This window comes from Triturus cristatus, chromosome 12 (genome assembly GCF_964204655.1).
Source record: "Triturus cristatus chromosome 12, aTriCri1.1, whole genome shotgun sequence".
NCBI lineage: Eukaryota > Metazoa > Chordata > Amphibia > Caudata > Salamandridae > Triturus > Triturus cristatus.
This window is the reverse complement of record NC_140595.1, coordinates 491,800,497-491,822,354: the sequence shown is the minus strand read 5'-3', so window position 1 is coordinate 491,822,354 and position 21,858 is coordinate 491,800,497.

Below are 21,858 nucleotides of genomic sequence, written 5' to 3'. Positions count from 1 at the left end.
CACAAAAAATAGCCACAGTCTTCCTGCCCCTTTAGGGGCATATCGGGATGAAACCCCCTTCCCCGATTCCCCCCCAGGGCGGCAGAAAGCCCACTGAGCGCCGCCTTTTTTTTAGCAATGTGCATACCTGTGGATTTTGGGCCCTAGCGCAGTTGGCACGTAGGCAAACCTAGCAAACCTGTACATTTTTTAAAACTAGACACCGAGGGGAATCCAGGATGGGGTGATTTGACTGGCTCTCACCAGGTTCTGTTACCCAGAATCCATTGCAAACCTAAAAATGTGTCCAAAATAACACATTTTCCTTACATTTCTGTGGTGGAAAGTTCTGGAATCTGCGTGGGTCCACAAAATTCCACCCACCCCGCGTTCCCCAAAGTCTTCCGAGAAAAATGGTACCTCACTTGCGTGGGTAGGCCTAGTGTCCGTGTCAGGCAAGGGCCCAAAAGCAATTGAGGAGACATCAAAATTACCTATCACAAAACAACCTGGTTTTGCAAAGGGGGTCCCATGAGTTTTTGTCCCCGGGCTTGGCGGCTATCTAGGGAAATCTACCAAACCCACACATTTCTGAAAACTAGACACCCAGGGGATTCCAGGGAGGTATGGCTTGCGTGGATCCCCCAACGTTTCCTTACCCAGAATGCCCTGCAAACCTCAAATTTAGCTGAACAAATCACTTTTTTCACACATTTTTGTGTGGGAAAGTTGTGGCATCACTGGGCTGACACAAATTTCCTACCACCCAGCGTTCCCCCGGGTCTCCCGATAAAAACGGAGCCTCACTCGTGTGGGAGGCCCAAGTACCCGCGACAGGCAAGGGCCCACAACGTAGTGAGGCGACATGAAAATTGCCCATCTCAAAACGACCTGGTTTTGCAAGGGGGGTCACTTGGGTTTTTGGCCCGGTGCTCGGCGGCCACCTAGGGGAACCTACCAAACCCACACATTTCTGAAAACTAGACACCTGGGGGATTCCAGGGAGGTATGGCTTGCGTGGATCCCCCAACGTTTCCTTACCCAGAATGCCCTGCAAACCTCAAATTTTGCTGAAAAAATCACCTTTTTCACACATTTTTGTGTGGGAAAGTTGTGGCATCACCGAGCTGAAATAAATTTCCTACCACCCAGCGTTCCCCCGGGTCTCCCAATAAAAACGGTGCCTCACTCGTGTGGGAGGCCCAAGTACCCGCGACAGGCAAGGGCCCAAAACGTATTGAGGCGACATGAAAATTGCCTACCTCAAAACGACCTGGTTTTGCAAGGGGGGTCACCTGGGTTTTTGGCCCGGTGCTCAGCGGCCACCTTGGGGAACCTACCAAACCCACACATTTCTGAAAACTAGACACCCGGGGGATTCCAGGGAGGTATGGCTTGCGTGGATCCCCTAACGTTTCCTTACCCAGAATGCCCTGCAAACCTCAAATTTAGCTGAAAACATCACCTTTTTCACACATTTTTGTGTGGGAAAGTTGAGGCATCACCGGGCTGACACAAATTTCCTACCACCCAGCATTCCCCCGGGTCTCCCGATAAAAACGGTGCCTCACTCGTGTGGGAGGCCCAAGTACCCGCGACAGGCAAGGCCCCAAAACGTATTGAGGAGACATGAAAATTGCCTACCTCAAAACAACCTGGTTTTGCAAAGGGGGACACCTGGGTTTTTGGCCCGGTGCTCAGCAGCCACCTAGGGGAACCTACCAAAGCCACACATTTCTGAAAACTAGACACCCGGGGGATTCCAGGGAGGTATGGCTTGCGTGGATACCCCCACGTTTCCTTACCCAGAATGCCCTGCAAACCTCAAATTTAGCTGAAAAAATCACCTTTTTCACACATTTTTGTGTGGGAAAGTTGAGGCATCACCGGGCTGACACAAATTTCCTACCACCCAGCGTTCCCCCGGGTCTCCCGATAAAAACGATGCCTCACTCGTGTGGGAGGCCCAAGTACCCGCGACAGGCAAGGGCCCAAAACGTATTGAGGCGACATGAAAATTGCCTACCTCAAAACGACCTGGTTTTGCAAGGGGGGTCATCTGGGTTTTTGGTCCGGTGCTCAGCGACCACCTAGGGGAACCTACCAAACCCACACATTTCTGAAAACTAGACACCCGGGGAATTCCAGGGAGGTATGGCTTGCATGGATCCCCCCACGTTTCCTTACCCAGAATGCCCTGCAAACCTCAAATTTAGCTGAAAAAATCACCTTTTTCACACATTTTTGTGTGGGAAAGTTGAGGCATCACCGGGCTGACACAAATTTCCTACCGCCCAGCATTTCCCTGGGTCTCCCGATAAAAATGGTGCCTCACTCGTGCGGGAGGCCCAAGTACCCACGACAGGCAAGGGCCCAAAACGTATTGAGGCGACATGAAAATTGCCTACCTCAAAACGACCTGGTTTTGCAAGGGGGGTCACCTGGGTTTTTGGCCCGGTGCTCAGCGGCCACCTAGGGGAACCTACCAAACCCACACATTTCTGAAAACTAGACATCTGGGGGATTCCAGGGAGGTATGGCTTGCGTGGATCCCCCAACGTTTCCTTACCCATAATGCCCTGCAAAATTTAGCTGAAAAAATCACCTTTTTCACTCATTTTTGTGTGGGAAAGTTGAGGCATCACCGGGCTGACACAAATTTCCTACCACCCAGTGTTCCCCCGGGTCTTCCGATAAAAACGGTGCCTCACCCGTGTGGGAGGCCCAAGTACCCGCGACAGGCAAGGCCCCAAAACGTATTGAGGCGACGCAGATATGTCCTCATGTGAAAATATCATGTCCGATGCATACAGACCCTGCTTACGTGGGAATCCACATGTGGCATGGTGTGCGTAGATGTGTGCCATGCCCATCTCCACACAGACACATGTTGGATGCAGCAACAGCAGATGTAGTTGACGGAACACTAACAGCAAGCTCGTGGGAACACATGACACACACATGACATAGTCACATCGGGGCACGCTGATTGTGAAATGTCAGTTGTTAGTGTCCCTGTCCCTGGCATCAGGGGACAGTTGCGGGTGGTGGTGACTGTGCCATACCAGTGATGCTGTGCTTGACACGTTTGTACTACAGGCACACATGTGCAAAGTGTGAAGGGAAAGTGTGCCACATAGTGCCCCCATCACACATGACATGTGTACACAGGTATTCACACATCAATTGTGCAACTACATGAGGAGACATGTGCAATATCACTGCCTGACACACCTAGGCCCTACACATGAAAGTCTGCAATGACAATGACTTGATGTACAGCCTTGTGCGAGTCGGAGACCGCCATTCCTTTCGTGTGCACCTCCTATCACCAGTGTAAGCGCGTGGTACGGGCCATACACACGCTCTCAGAGCATGTGTACGGTCCGTATCACTATAGTAGTGGTGCCGTAGGAGTACGCGTGGTACGGGCCGTACACACGCTCTCAGAGCGTGTGTACGGTCCGTATCACTATAGTAGTGGTGCCATAGAAGTACGCGTGGTACGGACCGTACACACGTCGTGTGTACGGTCCGTATCACTATAGTAGTGGTGCCGTAAGAGTACGCATGGTACGGACCGTACACACACGCGTACTCCTACGGCACCACTACTACAGTGATACGGACCGTACACACGCTCTGAGAGCGTGTGTACGGTCCATATCACCATTGTAGTGGTGCCGTAGGAGTACGCGTGGTACGGATCGTACACACGCTCTGAGAGCGTGTGTAGAGTCTGTATCACTATTGTAGTGGTGCCGTAGGAGTATGCATGTATGTACAGTCTGTACACACACGCGTACTCCTACGGCACCACTACTATAGTGATACGGACCGTACACACGCTCTCAGAGCGTGCGTACGGTCCGTATCACTATTGTAGTGGTGCCGTACGTGTACGGGTACATGTGAAACGCACCGTACATGTTTTTTGGAATCCAAAATTACATAGGGAACAAGTATTAGGCCCAAAATGCATGCTGGTTGTCATGGATACAGAGATTTCAGTTGCAATGTGGCCATCATGTGGGCTTGAAAAGTCTGAGGGCGTGTGTACGGTCCGTACCACGCGTACCCCTACGGCACCACTACAATGGTGATACGGACCGTACACACGCTCTGAGGGCGTGTGTATTGTCCGTCCCACGCGTATCCCCACGGCACCACTAATACAGTGCTACGGACTGTACCCATGCTATGGATGTGTGAGTACGGTGCGTATCACTATTGTAGTGTTGCCATAGGGGTACGTGTACACGTCCACTTCCGTTGTTGTGTGACGCAGGGATTGGTGGACACACCCCCAGGAGTGACCACACCCTTGAGGTAATGTATGTCCTCAATATTGTAGGTTTTAATTTGGGTACGGGGTATGTTTCCTGGCCCTCACCCCCCCTTGGCCCCTGGGTGTTGTTCTCACCTTCTGCGGCGTGTGCGTCGGGTTCGGTGCACCAGGTCGTAGGCTAAGAGGGCTGGGATGACACATAGGATGGGGTCCATGGCTGTCCGTCGCGTACCGGGGCTCCGTTTTCGCGTCGGACTCAGTTTTCCGGCTTTTTTTGGCTGCCGTAAAAAAATAGCTGTGCGGAGTGACGTAGGGACGAATCGTACTTGCTGTTCCGTAAAACGCTGCCTGACTCCGTATGGACGTCGCGTACGCGCTGTCCAGGATCAAACTCGTAGGTATTTTTTAGCCGTACGGTGTTTTGTACGAATCGTACGGAAATGGTATTTCTGTACGAATCGTACTTGCTGGATTATACGGTGGATTTCCCGGGTACGAGTCGTATGGAGAATACGCTCCGTACGACGAATCGTACCCGGGTTTTACAGGATTGGAATCGGCACCATAATGTTAATATAAATTAAAAATATACATATAAATTAATATATATACTTACTCCACATAGTGCAACTGTAGGGAAAGCGTTGGATAGCATAGGGGTAAACTTTACTATTTCCACTCCAGAGAGTGCAACAGTAGGGAAAGCGTTGGATAGCGTAGGGGTAAAATATTGTATTCCCACTCCAGAGAGTGCAACAGTAGGGAAAGCGTTGGATAGCGTAGGGGTAAAAATTACTATTCCCACTCCAGTGAGTGCAACAGTAGGGAACGCGTTGGATAGCGTAGGGGTAAAAATTATTATTCCCACTCTAGTGAGTGCAACAGTAGGGACAGCGTTGGATAATGTAGGGGTAAAAATTACTATTCCCATTCCAATGAGTGCAACAGTAGGGAAAGCGTTGTATCGCGTAGGGGTTAAATTAACATACTTATTAATTAAATTAATTTGGTTAAATAAAAACATATTATTAATTATTTAACAAAATTAAAAATAAATACCAATATAATTTAATTAACATTTACTTAAATAACATTAAATTACTTCCCACCCTATTCTCCCATAAACATACAACCCACAACACATAACAAATAGCACAGTTAATGTATATATCAATTAATCAATTAATACAAAAGTATTACCAATTACTAATAAATTAACAATAAATTAATTAACAATAACAATAAATAAAATAGAATAATAAATTATTTATAATTAATATCATTATAAATTAATCAATTAATAACAATTAATTACCAATTAATTAATTAACAATATATTAATAATCAATAACAATAAATAAAAAGATATACATTATTTAATTATTATTAAATTACTTGCCACTCTATTCCCCTATAAACCCACAACCCGCTACACATAAAAATTAACATAATTGTTTTGAATATCAATTAATCAATTAATAAAAATTAATGACCAATTAATAATTCATTAACAAAACATTAATTAACGATAACAATAAAAAATAATAATTAATTAATTATAAGTAATATAATGATAAATTAATAAAATTATTTACCAATTAATAATTAATTAGCAATACATTAATAATAACTAACAATAAATACAAACATATTAATTAATTAATTATAATTAAATTACTTCCCACCCTATTCCCCTATAAACCCACAACCGCTCTGCTACTAAAACGCAAAATGTACTTAAAAAAATTACTAATTTCTAAATATTTATTATATATATTTAAAAATAATAAAAATACATTACAAAAAATGTTAAACATACATATAAAATACATACTAAAATACATAACACTAATATAAATATCGATATTATTAACAACGATATTTTTGCTAACCATATTAGTTACTTCGATATTACTTACTTCGATATTAAAAAAAACAATATTACTTACCTTAAGGTCAATATTCTGGTCACTGATATTCTTGACATCGATATTCTGTCCTATGATATTAAAAACTCGATATTATTGTAAGTCGATATTAAAAAATCGATATTTTGACTGCTTACCATCTGGGATGGATGGGCCCAAGCCACTAGAGATTCTCCAAAATGAGTATGATTTGAAAGATTCAAAAATATTTAAATATTGGCACTCATATACCAAGGGCAATGATCATTGTCGACTCTTCCGTCACATATTACAACACTCATTCATAATATGTTCTATGACCTCACTGATAACATCACTAACGACAACAAAATTGTCATCATTGATGAGACAACACTGTGCATGGCGGGCGCAAGATATAGTTTCTTTAGTTACCAATACCTGGTGAAATACATATTGTGTGTATATATATATATATTATCTACTGGCGGTCGCCAGTAGATAGTTATAGTTACAACCTAGTTTCCATAGGAAATCTCAAAATTCTATTTTGAATAACTTTGGCGCCGGTTGACGAATCCTCGCGAAATTTTCAAAACTAATGGGGCGCTCCGTTCAGCTCCTACCCTGAAAGTCTCGGGGTGATTCGTCAAGCAGGGGCAGAGAAAAAAGGGGGGTCCCAAAACGCGTTTTCCCCATGCATTTTTCCATAGGACCTTTAGACACAGCTACAGCCTGAACGGCTGAACAGAATTATTTGAAATTTGGCAGAGAGGTAGCCATAAGGTCAAGGAAGTGCTTTTTGCAGGTCTGGTGTAAATCTGTTCAGTATTTCCTGAGAAAATAGCATTTAAAAGCATATATATATGTGGGCGGAGCCTAACCACACATCTCATCCTGAGATCTGATTGGCTGTCAGCACTTCATCCAAGAAGTGTTGGCAGCCATCTTGGGACCAATATACATGATAGCACCTCATTAAAAAGCATTGCAGTTAATAGAAGGTTTTAAGACTTTAGTTACATTATAAATCATTTGTTGATGGTACCATACTCATTTTAGGAATTGTGGTATGTTCTAAGGTGATTTCACCATGTGAAAAAGCCTTCTGCTGGGATATCATGATTGAGAGAAAAATATTTTCTCATGCTTTTACCACAGAGGTTTGGAAGGTGATCTATAAGCTAAACTGAGAGCTTATTTTCTGTAAATTCACATTATCTTTCTCAGTCATGTGAGAATGAAGTCTGACATTCTCAGTAAAACATGTACATCCAACAAGGGCAGAGACTGTCAGTTGATTCCTTTGTGTTCTACTGCAGCTTCCCAGAGTGTTCCAAAGAACTACTAGAGCGCTAACAGTCCTACTTATGATAAATGTATGGCACAACTGAAGCCATCTTGCTTGGATTAAAGTGGTAACTCTTAAAACATTTAATTTAAAAAGGAACAAAATGAGGGGGTTCATTTTTCCAAGTGCTGCAGAAAGAAAAATTAGGGCACATTTTGAGTGACTTCTCAAATCCTCTTCTATTTCATTAAAAAATTCTGACATGCAGACTGAAACATGCACTTTCAATACCAGCAGCAGTTTTCCCTGGTGAGCAGTAGCTTTACTACAGTGATCTAATGAGCAAAAAGAGTGCTAACATTCTGAATTTATGGCAAATGTGTGACACATCTGAATGCCTTCTTGATGGAATCAAAGTAAAAAACTGAAAGTATTTCCTACTGAGGAGACTGCAGTAAATGAGGAAATTAGGAAACTTCATAACAAATAAGTCTCCTAAGATGGCCACCAGAGACAAAAGAGCCCAAATGTAGCCCAAATATCACCCAGATGTAGCCCAAGTATAGCCCAATGACAGAATGTCCCAGAAGGTTCTTAAAAACAACTAGAGCGCTTACTGTCTTCATTATGACAAAAGTATGGCACACGTGAAGCCATCTTGATTGGAATAAACTGGTAACACTTAAAACATTTAATTTAAAAAGGAACACAATGAGGGGGTTCATTTTGCCATAGAAATTATGATTAATGCTGAAGAAAGAAAATTAGGGCACATTTTGAGTGACTTCTCAAATCCTCTTCTATTTCATTAAAATATTCTGACATGCAGACTGAAACATGCACTTTTAATACCAGGAGCAGACTTCCATGGTGAACAGTAGTTTTACTACAGTGATCTAATGAGCAACTAGAGTGCTAACATTCAGAATTTATGGCAAATGTGTGACATATCTGAATACCTTCATGATGGAATCAAAGTAAAAAACTGAAAGCATTTCCTACTGAGGAGACTGCAGTACATGAGGAAATTAGGAAACTTCATAACAAATAAATCTCCCAAGATGGCCACCGGAGACAAAATAGCCCAAATGTAGCCCAAAATCACCCAGATGTAGCCCAAATACAGCCCAATGACAGAAGTGTGCAAAACACTTATTATTTTGTGTTTTTGCAGTGTTATATAGCGCAGACTTGTCAGGTATTGGAGTGCTTTACATGAGCATTGGTTACATCACACAAGAACAAATTCATTTTGGTTATAGACATGGGGAGACTAAGTGATTTGACCAGAATCACAGAATGTCGAGCTGAAGCAGAAACTTCAACCTGGTTCCCTAGTTGCAAAGTCTGCAGTTCTGGAAGTAACACCACATCCTCTCCCCTAAGTGCAATATTTAATCAAGTGGTCAACTGGATAAAAAAAACATAAAGATAACAAATAATTTAAAAGTGCTTTGTCGCTATTTGAAAACTCAGAAAATATGTCCTTATTTTAGTCTTTTAGAGCACTAACCATAATTTTGATGCCAATAAGACCCTCTCATATATGTAATTTCTAAAGGAAATGCTCTAGGTATTACAGTTTTGATTACATCAAGATGATGTCAGGCGTTCCACACTTTTGTAATAAATATAGAATGTTAGCAATCTAGTTGTTCATTAGGATACTGTTGAGAGGCAGAGGCCAGGGGCACGGACTCTGAAAATTGAAGGCAGGTAGGAGGGTGCAAAGGCAACAATTTAACCACACTGAGCAGGCAGCAAGAGCCGTGGAAGCACAACAGACTATGGAGGGCAGTGGAAAGGGAGGCAGGGGCAACAAACCAACAATACAGGACTTGCAAGAGAGGCTGTGGCAATGTAATAGACCATTGTGGGCAGAAGGAAGAGGCAATGGTAGTACAACCATACATGCCAACAGACCCGATTCAGCCAGGAAACGCCCAATGTTTTTAAGATAAAATGGGCTTTATTTGATCTGTCTCCTGTCTACAATCTCCTCTTTTTCAATGTAACTCAAAGGGGAAAATCAATACCCCAGTTTTTTTTCAAAATCTCCCTCTTACCAAGTTCAAAATGTTCGCAAGTATGGTACATTGGATCATGGAAGGAAATGGGATAGGGACATGGACTTGGATAACAGAGGACAGGAGGGATATGGAGAGGTGCACCAAACTGACCCTGCAGGGCAGGCATCAGGGTTTGCAGCAGCACAATACACCACACAGGGCATGCAGGACGGGAGTGCAGCACAACAATCCATAGACAGGACCATGCACATGGACAACAGAGAACAGAGGGGCAAGAGGCAATGGTAGCTAGCTGACCATAATGGACAGACAGGAGAGAAAGCTGCAGCATAACAGATCATAAAGGGCAGGAGGGACGGATCAGGGGCATTACAATGGAACAGACAAGCCAGGAGGGAGGGAGTAGGGGTCTGCACATGTAAACAGAGGGCTGTGGGCAAGGGGGCAGGGCAGGAGCAGCAAGATAGCCATGGAGGTCAGGCAGGATGGGCACTAGAAGCAAGACACACCATGAAGAGCAACAGTGAGACTGTGATGGCATACACACAGACCATGGAGGGAAGGTGGGAGGGGGTCAGGGGCAGCTAACTGACCACACAGGGAAGGTGGGAGGGGCCATGGCAGCACAGAAGACCATGCATGGCAAGTGGGAGGGTTAGTGGCAGCACAATGGCTATGATGGGCAAGAAGGAGGGTGCAGGGGCATGCACAAAGGACGATGGAGGATAGAAGGGAGGGTCAGGACCTGTGCACAGACAAGAAAGTTCAGGGGAAGGGGCCTCACAACAGACCACACGGGGCAGGCAGGAGGAGCAGTTGCAGCACAACAGACCAGGGAGGGCAGAAGGGTGTGGCAGTAAAATGGACCATGTAGGACAGGAGGAAGAGGATAGGGGCATGGCATGTGGACAGGCAGGGTGGAGGTGGCAGGGACAGGTTACAGTCATCTGACAATGCTAGGCAGGTGGGAGGGGAGTGGCAGCTCAACAGAACACTCACAGTAGATAGGAGTGGCAGGTCCATGGGACATGGTGGGCAAAAAGGATGGAGCAGGGGCATGCTCAAAGACATCGGAGGGCAGGGGGAAGGAGAATAGGGGCAGCAAGCTAAGCACAGAGTTTAAGCAGGAGGTCAATGATGGGGCATAGAATTGGGCAATGGAGGGCAGGAGGAGTGGACTGGTACATCATACTAAATTGAGGGCAGTGGCAGCACATCAGACCATGCATGGCAGGAGGGAGGAGGCTAGTCCATGGATTCACACAACAGAGGATAGGGAGGAGGGGGATGGGGCAGCAAGCTAACTGTTCAGAGAAGGCGGGTATTAGGAACTTTATTGTTTTTAAAACATTGTGTCTGTGCGAACTACTTAAAATATGAACAAGTATGCAGCATAATCTCACTTTTATTCAGGAAGAAGAGGACGTTTGTGACTGTGACTCCGGGCTCACTTGGCAGAAACACCCCCTGACCCTCCACCCCCTATCGCAAAATGTAATGCCCGTGAAAAGGGTAGGTGAACACAGTGTTATATAGAACATAGTCCTGAGAGCACGATTGAAAATGAAAACTAGATATAGTGTATGGTATAAACTATGCACCAAAAAGTGTGATATAAGATGAACCGGGCGTGAAATATAATATGCAATACATTGTGCGCAATGACAGATTCATTGGAGAGCGCGAGATAGCACAGGCACTAGCACGTGCTATGCGATATGCGCCTTGGAGTGTAATATGCACAGGGCAGTGTTGTGTAACCTAACTAGTCTCTAAAGTTGTAATATAAAATATGTGCTGGGGAGTGTAACGTTGCATATGCACTGTGACAAAGATATGGATCCCAGATTGTAATATGTATGGCATAGCACTGTGCGTTATAACATAGGCATCGAGGAAGGCACGTTAGATGGGGCAATATAACCTGTGCGAAGACAAGTGTGGCATGACATATTTACGGGGTGGTGTTACAGTGCACATGGGCTAGAGAGTGTCATAGCATATGCACTAGCTAGTGGAATACAACACAGAGGTGTGTGGCACTCGGCAGGCAATGGTGGGTGTAACACAGCATTGGGCTCTGTCAGGAGCGCGCTGTGACTCTCAAGTGATGTTCGTCCCCTTTCCAGAGAGTAAAATAAAAAGTATTACACATCCGGCAGTGGATGTGTGTTTTATTAACCGTGAGGGGGGTTTCTTGCATAGTTTTGGTCAAATTTTTGTCGAATCCCCTTTGAATGGCTTGGTGTGCACGTGTATTAAATGTGCCCGTCAATAGCTACCCATGTTTGTATAAATAAACGACAAGGGTGTCTACCGGGATTAGGCACGGTAGGGCATCAGACATGTCAGAGCTTCACTAGTGGTGTAAATACATTCCACGTGGATTCATTGCATGCATAGTCGCCTTTTAATGAATATCACGCAAATCGTCATGGTGATAGGTACGTACGGTTTGTCCAGCATGTCCTAGGTGTGTCTATGAATATATATTTTTTTAAAATAATAAAAAACAGTGGCCGGCCCTGGGGATTGGGGTCAAAAAAATATAATTAGGAGACAGGCCCTGGGGGATGGGGTCATCAGGGCCAATAAATTAGAATAAGAAGGGGAACCACACAGCCCCCCTTCTTAAAAAATTAAAATAAATAAAAGACTGGCATCGTGCCGGAGGCCATGCCCCCTCCGTGCAGCACTCTGCAAACGCGCCCCCAACAGGCATCTCCAGTATGTGCCAGGGAGCTGCGCTGCAGACAGGTGTTCTGAGGCCAATCCCCTTTTCACACCTCTCTGCAACGCAGCTCTGTGGTGCTTACTGGAGGTACCTAGTGGTCTAGTTTGACCCTAGGGACCCTTAGGATTCAAGGGGACTTAATCTCTCAACTTAGAACAGCCACAGGGCGCGTTTACACAGTGGTGAAGGGAGGGGACGGGGCCTGAGGTGACGTGTGCAAACACGCACTATGGCACGTTTTAAATTGGGGATATAATTTCCCTTCAATACTGAGGGCCCCTGGGGGCTAACTAGCCCACCAAGTGCTTCCAGTAAGCGCCACTGAGCTGCATTGCAGAGAGGTGGTCCAGGCCGTGCCACTTTTTACACCTCTCTGCAACGCAGCTCTGTGGCACTTACTGGAGGTACCTAGTGGGCTAGTTGGACCCTAGGGACCCTCAGGATTCAAATGAACTTAATCTCCCAACTAAAAACGGACACAGGGCGTGTTTACACAGTGGTGAAGGGAGGGGACGGGGCCTGAGTTAACATGTGCAAAAACGCCCTGTGGCCTGTTTTAAGAGGTAGTTTTAATCCCCATGCCCTATTATATACTAGGGGCTTACAGAGGAGGTCATGCTAATGACAGGGGGACCCCAACGCATAATGTTCCCTAGTGTATGTAGGTGTTTTCACTGTATTCTAAGTGTCTTTTAACATAGCACTGGCTCTAGGACTGGTTAGTCAGACTCAGTTACCACCAGTATCCGTCTGAAAAAGTTGAGGGTACAGGATGATTTTGCAACAAGGCTTCTTTCTGCTCTTCTTTTTGTTCTTTCTGCACGTTATCCTTCTTCCTGCACTTATCTTCGTATTTGAGGACTTCTGTTGCTTCTTTCTGCACTTCTTTTGTTTCTTTCTGTGCATTTTTTCTTCTTTCTTCACATGTCCTATCTCTGTAGGCATAGTTAGAAATTAGCATTTAAAAAACCTTTGAAATTCACAGAAAGAACCATAGGTTTCAGGCACGATATAGTTAGGAATTAGCATTTAAAAAACCTCCGAAATTCACTGAAAAAACCATAGGTTTCAGGGGTGTTGTAGTTAGCTGGACTTTTCACTTGTACAAAACCATTGAAATTCCCCCGTTATAGTTAGTTCAGCTAACTATAACTCACGCGCCCGCAATGCACTGCTGATGACGTCACATATTACATCACTCATGACATGGTCAGTGACATCACTCATGGCATCACTGATGACATCTCAAATGACATCACTGATTACATCACTGATAACATCATCCTTGTGATAGAGTGGCAGACCTCCTCTCACCCTAATATAACCTTTGATACACACATTCAAAAATAGAGACTAAAATTTTCAAAACAATGGACATACCAATACCAGTTACAACAACCTCTTCAGTAATTCTAAGATCCACATACACATCCACTCATTCACCAACAGTCCTATACAGTCACTCATACATGTACTCACTCATCATATGTACTCATACACCTATACATCCTGTTACACAATGCCACTCATCCATAGAGTTACTCACACACATAGTCACTCATGCTAATAAAGAATAAAACATACATTTACTTGCATATACAGTTATACACATACCACCACACTTACTTCTACGGAAACTTACACATACTTAGTCTTTTAAACAATCACTCATAGAAACACATACTTATTCATACAGGAACTCTTTCAATCTCTCACTCTCACATATACTCACATATATACACCAATAGTCACATATACTAGTTTAAAACATATGTAGTTACTCATAAAGACAATATTGAGACAGTCATTCACTCACTAACACACCCATACACACACTCATCCACCAATACAGTCCTGCACACATGCTGTCTTCAACACATACAAACAGTGAGTCACTCATTCATGCACCTATGCACTACGTAATACCCCCCACCGAACCATGCAGACACTCAGACTGATACTCAAAAAACCAACTAATAACCTATATAGACACCCATGTAGCTACTCACCAACCCATGCAGCCACTTATACACAAAGTGAGAGACTGATACAGATATTTACATATTTAAACATTACTCACAAAGCCATGTATTCACTATGATACACTTAATCAGTCAGTTACACAATCAATTTTTCAAAAACAAATCATCCATTTAGACACTTATATACCCATTTATTCTTCCATCGACCTTGAGATATACATATATAAAACATATTTAATTTTCAGAAAAACACATATTCACTGGATGATGTCATCAGTGATGTCATCAGTGATGTCATTTGAGATGTCATGAGTGATGTCATGAGTGATGTCACTGACCATGTCATGAGTGATGTAATATGTGACGTCATCAGCAGTGCATTGCGGGCGCGCGAGTTATAGTTAGCTGAACTAACTATAACGGAGGAATTTCAATGGTTTTGTACAAGTGAAAGTCCAGCTAACTATAACACCCCTGAAACCTATGGTTTTTTCAGTGAATATATATATATATATATATATTGCTGAACCAAGGATTACACCGCACTCCAGATTGTGATGAGTTGAATAAAGCTTGTTTTTTTAAGCATTATTACGCTACCAGGCACCACCACCATCGTTTCAAACAAAAAATGTTCTTTCTCACGGTTCAGTGAGTCCTTTTTCAGTTTCACCCTTATATAGTGATAATTGCCTTAGCAAGGCATTGTGGGATCTGTAGTTTTCGGAATTGCATTATTCGTTCTTTCAAACATTTGTTAAATTTCAAATGGCATTTCTTGGACTTCATTACCCCCAAACTACATATTAATCATTTGCATTATAATCAAATATAGTATCGTATGATATACTTTACATATTTTCCTAAATAGATGTCAATTTAAATCTGGTCAAAAATTAATTTTAATTGTAGGAGTGAGGGGGCGGAGAGATAGAAAATTGTTTTGTTGGGTATAGTACCCATTGTCCGGATGCCAAATGTGTTACAGATGTACGTGTAACTCTTCATCACCATTCAGGCCAAACGGGGCCTTAGTTTTGAAAATGAATAATTAAGCGTGATTCAAGTTTTCTCAATTTCATTGTTCGGTTCCCGCCTCTTTCGTTTGCAGGCACAGTGGCAATACCAAAGTACCGAATGTTTTCCCAGTCGGTTTTATGTTGTATATGAAGATGTTTTGAAATGGCATATGTCAGATCTTTGTTGTGAATAGCTCTTAGGTGTTCCAATATCTGTTTCTTGAGTGGACATATGGTACTTCCAATGTATCGCATTCCACATGAGCATTCAATCATGTATACCACATATGTTGTTTCACATTTTATTCTGTCAGAGATGTGAAATGTCTTTCCTCTAAAGTCTTCAATACTGGATGTTGATTTGCCAATTTTACACGCTTTGCATTTGCCACAGTGGGTGAATCCCTTTTGAACTGTGGTTAGCCATGTTGTTGGTTTTCTTTTCGTTAAATGGCTATTTACCAGTTTGTCCTTTAGAGACGTAGTTTTTCGATAGCTTACAATTGGTCTATCTCCAAGTGATTTCCCGATATCTAGGTCTTTTTCTAGAACATTCCAGTATTTTTGGAGAATTATTTTGATCTTGAAGCTTTCTTTACTGTATGTGATAATGAGTCTTGTGGAATCGTCTGTTTGTTTTTTGGTTTTGTTAATGAGGGTTTCTTCTCGAGATATGGTTTCAGCTCTCCTTAGACCTTGCTCCACATCTCTATGTTTGTATCCCCTTTCCATGAATCTTTTTTGGCTTTCCTTACAGTTTTTCTCAGCCATCTCATTAGTGGAGCAGTTCCTTTTCATCCTGATAAGTTCTCCATATGGGATGCTTTTTATTAGACTTTTCGGATGGAAGCATTTGCCATGAAGAATGCTGTTTGTAGCAGTGGGTTTCCAATGAATTTGAGTTTGTATTTGTTCGTCTTCAATGTTTACTTGGACATCCAGATATTGAATAGACTTGGAGCTGATGTTATAGGTGAATTTTAATCCAACTTCCTTGGTGTTCAAAATATCGATGTACTTTTTGAAATCATTTTGACTTCCATTCCAAATTAAATAAAGATCGTCGATGTATCTGAAACATAATTCAATCTTAGTTGTATATTCCTCATTCGCTTCATTCCATGCCACACATTTCTCCCACCAACCCATAGTTAGATTGCCGTAGCTGGGTGAAAAAGATATTCCCATGGCAGTACCGCGTTTTTGATTGTAAATTTTTTGGTTGAAGAAGAAGATATTGTTTGTTAGGCATAGCTCTACCATTTCCAAAAGCATCTCTGTATGTTTCTTTTCTTGGATGTTTCTCTGTTGTAAGAAGTATTCCACTGCTTTCAAACCGATCTTGTGGTCGATTGATGTGTAGAGAGATACCACGTCTATGGTTACTAGTTGGAAGTCTTTTTGCCATCCCGTATTGGATAGTATTTGCAGGAAGTCCCCAGTATCTTTGATATAGGAACTGAGGTTCGTCACTATGGGTGCTAAGTACTTGTCCACATAAATGGAGATATTTTCATAGAGGGATTGGCAGCTTGATACAATTGGTCTGCATGGCTAATTAATTAGTGTTTTGTGCACTTTGGGGAGAAAATATATGGTGGGTATGACAGGGCAATCATTGTGTAAATACTTGGCTTCAGTAAGGCATTGTGGGATCTGTAGTTTTCGGAATTACATTATTCGTTCTTTCAAACCTTTGTTAAATTTCAAATGGCATTTCTTGGACTTCATTACCCCCAAACTACATATTAATCATTTGCATTATAATCAAATATAGTATCGTATGATATACTTTACATATTTTCCTAAATAGATGTCAATTAAAATCTGGTCAAAAATTAATTTTAATTGTAGGAGTGAGGGGGCGGAGAGATAGAAAAAACAACAACAAAACAATTTTCTATCTAGGAAAATATGTAAAGTATATCATACGATACTATATTTGATTATGATGCAAATGATTAATATGTAGTTTGGGGGTAAAGAAGTCCAAGAAATGCCATTTGAAATTTAACAAATGTGTGAAAGAACGAATAATGTAATTCCGAAAACTACAGATCCCACAATGCCTTGCTAAAGCAATTATCACTATATAAGGGTGAAACTGAAAAAGGACTCACTGAACCGTGAGAAAGACATTTTTTTGTTTCAAACGTTGGTGGTGGTGTCTGGTAGCATAATAATGCTTAAACAAGCTTTATTTAACTCATCACAATCTGGAGTGCGGTGTAATCAACATTGAGGAAGGTGAAATGACAGAAACACAAATTTTAAACGATCTAAACATAAATATTGACAAACATTGCGAATCTGGAATGAAGCCAAAATCAAAATTCTGTCCTATTTTGAGTCCTGGCAAAAGGATCGACCGATTCCACGAAGTCGTAATAAATGACCTTGAAAAGATGGAAAATGTCACAACAACTAAAAATGAAAATCTAACTAAAAAGGAACGTCTGGCATTAGAAAATTTGAGAAATAATGAGAAAATAACAATCAAACCAGCGGACAAAGGGGGAAATGTGGTGGTCCTAAACACTACTGACTACATCAAAGAAGCCATGAAACAATTGGGAGAAGAAGAAAACTATCACCAACTACTATCGAATCCCATCAATGATCTAACTATAGACCTTGAAAAAAGACTACATATATGGCAAACCAATGGTCTCCTAAATGAAGATGAAGCCAAGTATTTACACAATGATTGCTCTGTCATACCCACCATATATTTTCTCCCCAAAGTGCACAAAACACTAATTAAGCCGCCATGCAGACTAATTGTATCAAGCTGCCAATCCCTCTATGAAAATATCTCCATTTATGTGGACAAGTACTTAGCACCCATAGTGATGAACCTCAGTTCCTATATCAAAGATACTGGGGACTTCCTGCGAATACTATCCAATACAGGATGGCAAAAAGACTTCCAACTAGTAACCATAGACGTGGTATCTCTCTACACATCAATCGACCACAAGATCGGTTTGAAAGCAGTGGAATACTTCTTACAACAGAGAAACATCCAAGAAAAGAAACCTACAGAGATGCTTTTGGAAATGGTAGAGCTTTGCCTAACAAACATTTTCTTCTTCTTCAACCAAAAAATGTACAATCAAAAACGCGGTACTGCCATGGGAATATCTTTTTCACCCAGCTACGCCAATCTAACAATGGGTTGGTGGGAGAAATTTGTGGCATGGAATGAAGCGAATGAGGAATATACAACTAAGATTGAATTATGGTTGAGATACATCGACGATCTTTTTTTAATTTGGAATGGAAGTCAAAATGATTTCAAAAAGTACATCGATATTTTGAACACCAATGAAGTTGGATTAAAATTCACCTATAACATCAGCTCCAAGTCTATTCAATATCTGGATGTCCAAGTATACATTAAAGACGAACAAAAACAAACTCAAATTCATCGGAAACCCACTGCTACAAACAGCATTTTTCAAGGCAAAAGCTTCCATCCGAAAAGTCTAATAAAAAGCATCCCATATGGAGAATTTATCAGGATGAAAAGGAACTGCTCCACTAATGAGATGGCTGAGAAAAACTGTAAGGAAAGCCAAAAAAGATTCATGGAAAGGGGATACAAACATAGAGATGTGGAGCAAGGTCTACGGAGAGCTGAAACCATATTTTGAGAAGAAACCCTCATTAACAAAACCAAAAAAAAAACCAGACGATTCCACAAGACTCTTTATCACATACAGTAAAGAAAGCTTCAAGATCAAAAAAATTCTCCAAAAATACTGGAATGTTCTAGAAAAAGACCTAGATATCGGGAAATCACTTGGAGATAGACCAATTGTAACCTATAGAAAAACTACGTCTCTAAAGGACAAACTGGTAAATAGCCATTTCACGAAAAGAAAAGCAACAACATGGCTAACCACAATTCAAGAGGGATTCACCCACTGTGGCAAATGCAAAGCGTGTAAAATTGGCAAATCAACATCCAGTATTGAAGACTTTAGAGGAAAGACATTTCACATCTCTGACAGAATAACATGTGAAACAACATATGTGGTATACATGATTGAATGCTCATGTGGAATGCGATACATTGGAAGTACCATATGTCCACTCAAGAAACGGATATTGGAACACCTAAGAGCTATTCACAACAAAGATCTGACATATGCCATTTCAAAACATCTTCATATACAACATAAAACCGACTGGGAAAACATTCGGTACTTTGGTATTGCCACTGTGCCTGCAAACGAAAGAGGCGGGAACCGAACAATGAAATTGAGAAAACTTGAATCGCGCCTAATTATTTGTTTCAAAACTAAGGCCCCGTTTGGCCTGAATGGTGATGAAGAGTTACACGTACATCTGTAACACATTTGGCATCCGGACAATGGGTACTATACCCAACAAAACAATTTTCTATCTCTCCGCCCCCTCACTGCTACAATTAAAATTAATTTTTGACCAGATTTAAATTGACATCTATTTAGGAAAATATGTAAAGTATATCATACTGTGACGGGTTGTCAAGGAGGGACACTACGCAAGGTCTGGGTATCTTTGGTTTTATTGATAGAAGCTTTCTTTTAGTCCGGCTGGTTAGCCTTTCCCTCGCAAAGGCGGCAGGATCCGTGGTGTTCGGTCCTCCGTGTCCTTCTTGGGCAGTCCGGTTCTCTGGGTCGGCCTTCTTTCCTGTCACAAGGTCAGCTCCCGGTATTCCCCAGAATAAGAGAAAGACAAGGGACTATATTAGTCTCGCTATATATAAACGCTTTGCGCCTAACACCAGGGACCGGGAGTGAGGAAGCACCTTCAGTGTGGAACACAAACAAAACTTTCTACTTGAGTGTCAGTAAGGGTGAGGGTGTCATAAAGTAAAGAGTAATGGAGAGGAGGACGGTTCGGTTAACGCGGGCACTCCCGCCTTCCTATCCAACCCGCTACCCGGTCCCGTACCTGTCCAAGCCACGCTCCTCCCCTGGGAACGTGGCAGGGCGCCTCGCCGTGTCCGTAGCCTCTGGTCCTCTCTTCTCTCGTTCCGCCTTTCTCCTCCTGCTCTCGCTCTCTGGCTTCGCTCGTCTCGACGTCTCCTCCTCCGCTCTGTTCGCCTCCGTCTTTCCCCCAGGGCTCGCCGTCCGTCCACTTCCGGGGTCCTCCCCTTTTTGGTGTTCCGGGCTGCGTGACGTCCTCCAGGGGCGGGGCTTGTGTTACGAGACCTTCTCAGTTAAAGGGTCCCGCATCGGCTGTTACGTGAAGGTCTTCTGTATCCGATGCCCACTTGTCCTGTTGAGAGGGGAGAACATTAGGAACACTCGATACTGGGGCCCACCAGTCCGTACCTCCTTGTGCCCCCTGGTCTAACCGTAGTGTCCCGTCACACATACGATACTATATTTGATTATAATGCAAATGATTATTATGTAGTTTGGGGGTAATGAAGTCCAAGAAATGCCATTTGAAATTTAACAAATGTTTGAAAGAACAAATAATGTAATTCCGAAAACTACAGATCCCACAATGCCTTGCTAAGGCAATTATCACTATATAAGGGTGAAACTGAAAAAGGACTCACTGAACCGTGAGAAAGAAAATGTTTTGTTTGAAACGTTGGTGGTGGTGCCTGGTAGCGTAATAATGTTTAAATAAACAAGCTTTATTCAACTCATCGCAATCTGGAGTGTGGTGTAATCCTTGGTTCAGCAGTAATACTTCGAGGTTTGTCTGACCTCGACACCAGCACCCGCTAGGAACGAGTGCACCAGCTACAGACAGTTTGTTGAAGAATATATATATATATATATATATATATATATATATATATATATATATATATATATATATATATATATATATATATATATATATTTGTCTCCCTGGGCACCTCATGCAGCGGCACGGTCAAGTGACGACAACATCCATATCCGAGTTGAATTCTCAGTTTTTTATTTTCATATTCACCATGTACAAGGAGTTACACAATTTCTCGCTCCATACTGGAACGGACCGACATGTTTCGGCGGTTTGCCTTCTATTGGGTCATATATATATGTTCATCAATGTGTCACCACTTCAAAGACGCACTCCACAGCAGATCTAGTTAACCCCTTCGATGCGAGTGATGGAGCGGTTCCATCATGCGCGTCTGTTGTGCTGTGCGCATGACGGAACCGCTCCGTCATGGCCCCGCCCACGCACGGAACCTTCAGCACAGCGCGGTAATCCGCGCCGCGCTGAAGGGGTTAAAGCAAAAGGCATTTTTAATTCAGAGTTCTTTGTTTGCCTAACGCGTTTCAGAGCACAGCTCCTTGATCACAGGCTGCCAGGGTGCACGCAGACATACTCAAAGGCAAAACTTGTCAGCACATTTCAATTGACCTTTAGTAGGTTTCACAGGGGAGTTAACTGGTGTTCATGCTGGGATCTGTAGTCTTTTTCAGGCAATGTTCTATCCCTTGTAGACTCTGTGCTGCAATACTAAATATGCATTTTAAAATTACCCATCAGTGGTCCTCCAAATTATAAATGCTCCTTTGAAGTGGGGACACATTGATGGACATGTAACTGAACGGTGGTCAGGCCATGAAAGCCTGGAAATCCTGGAAACACCAAATTTGGCAGGAAGCTAGATCTTGGTCCACAGATTGTGCTTTTAGTAATTTGG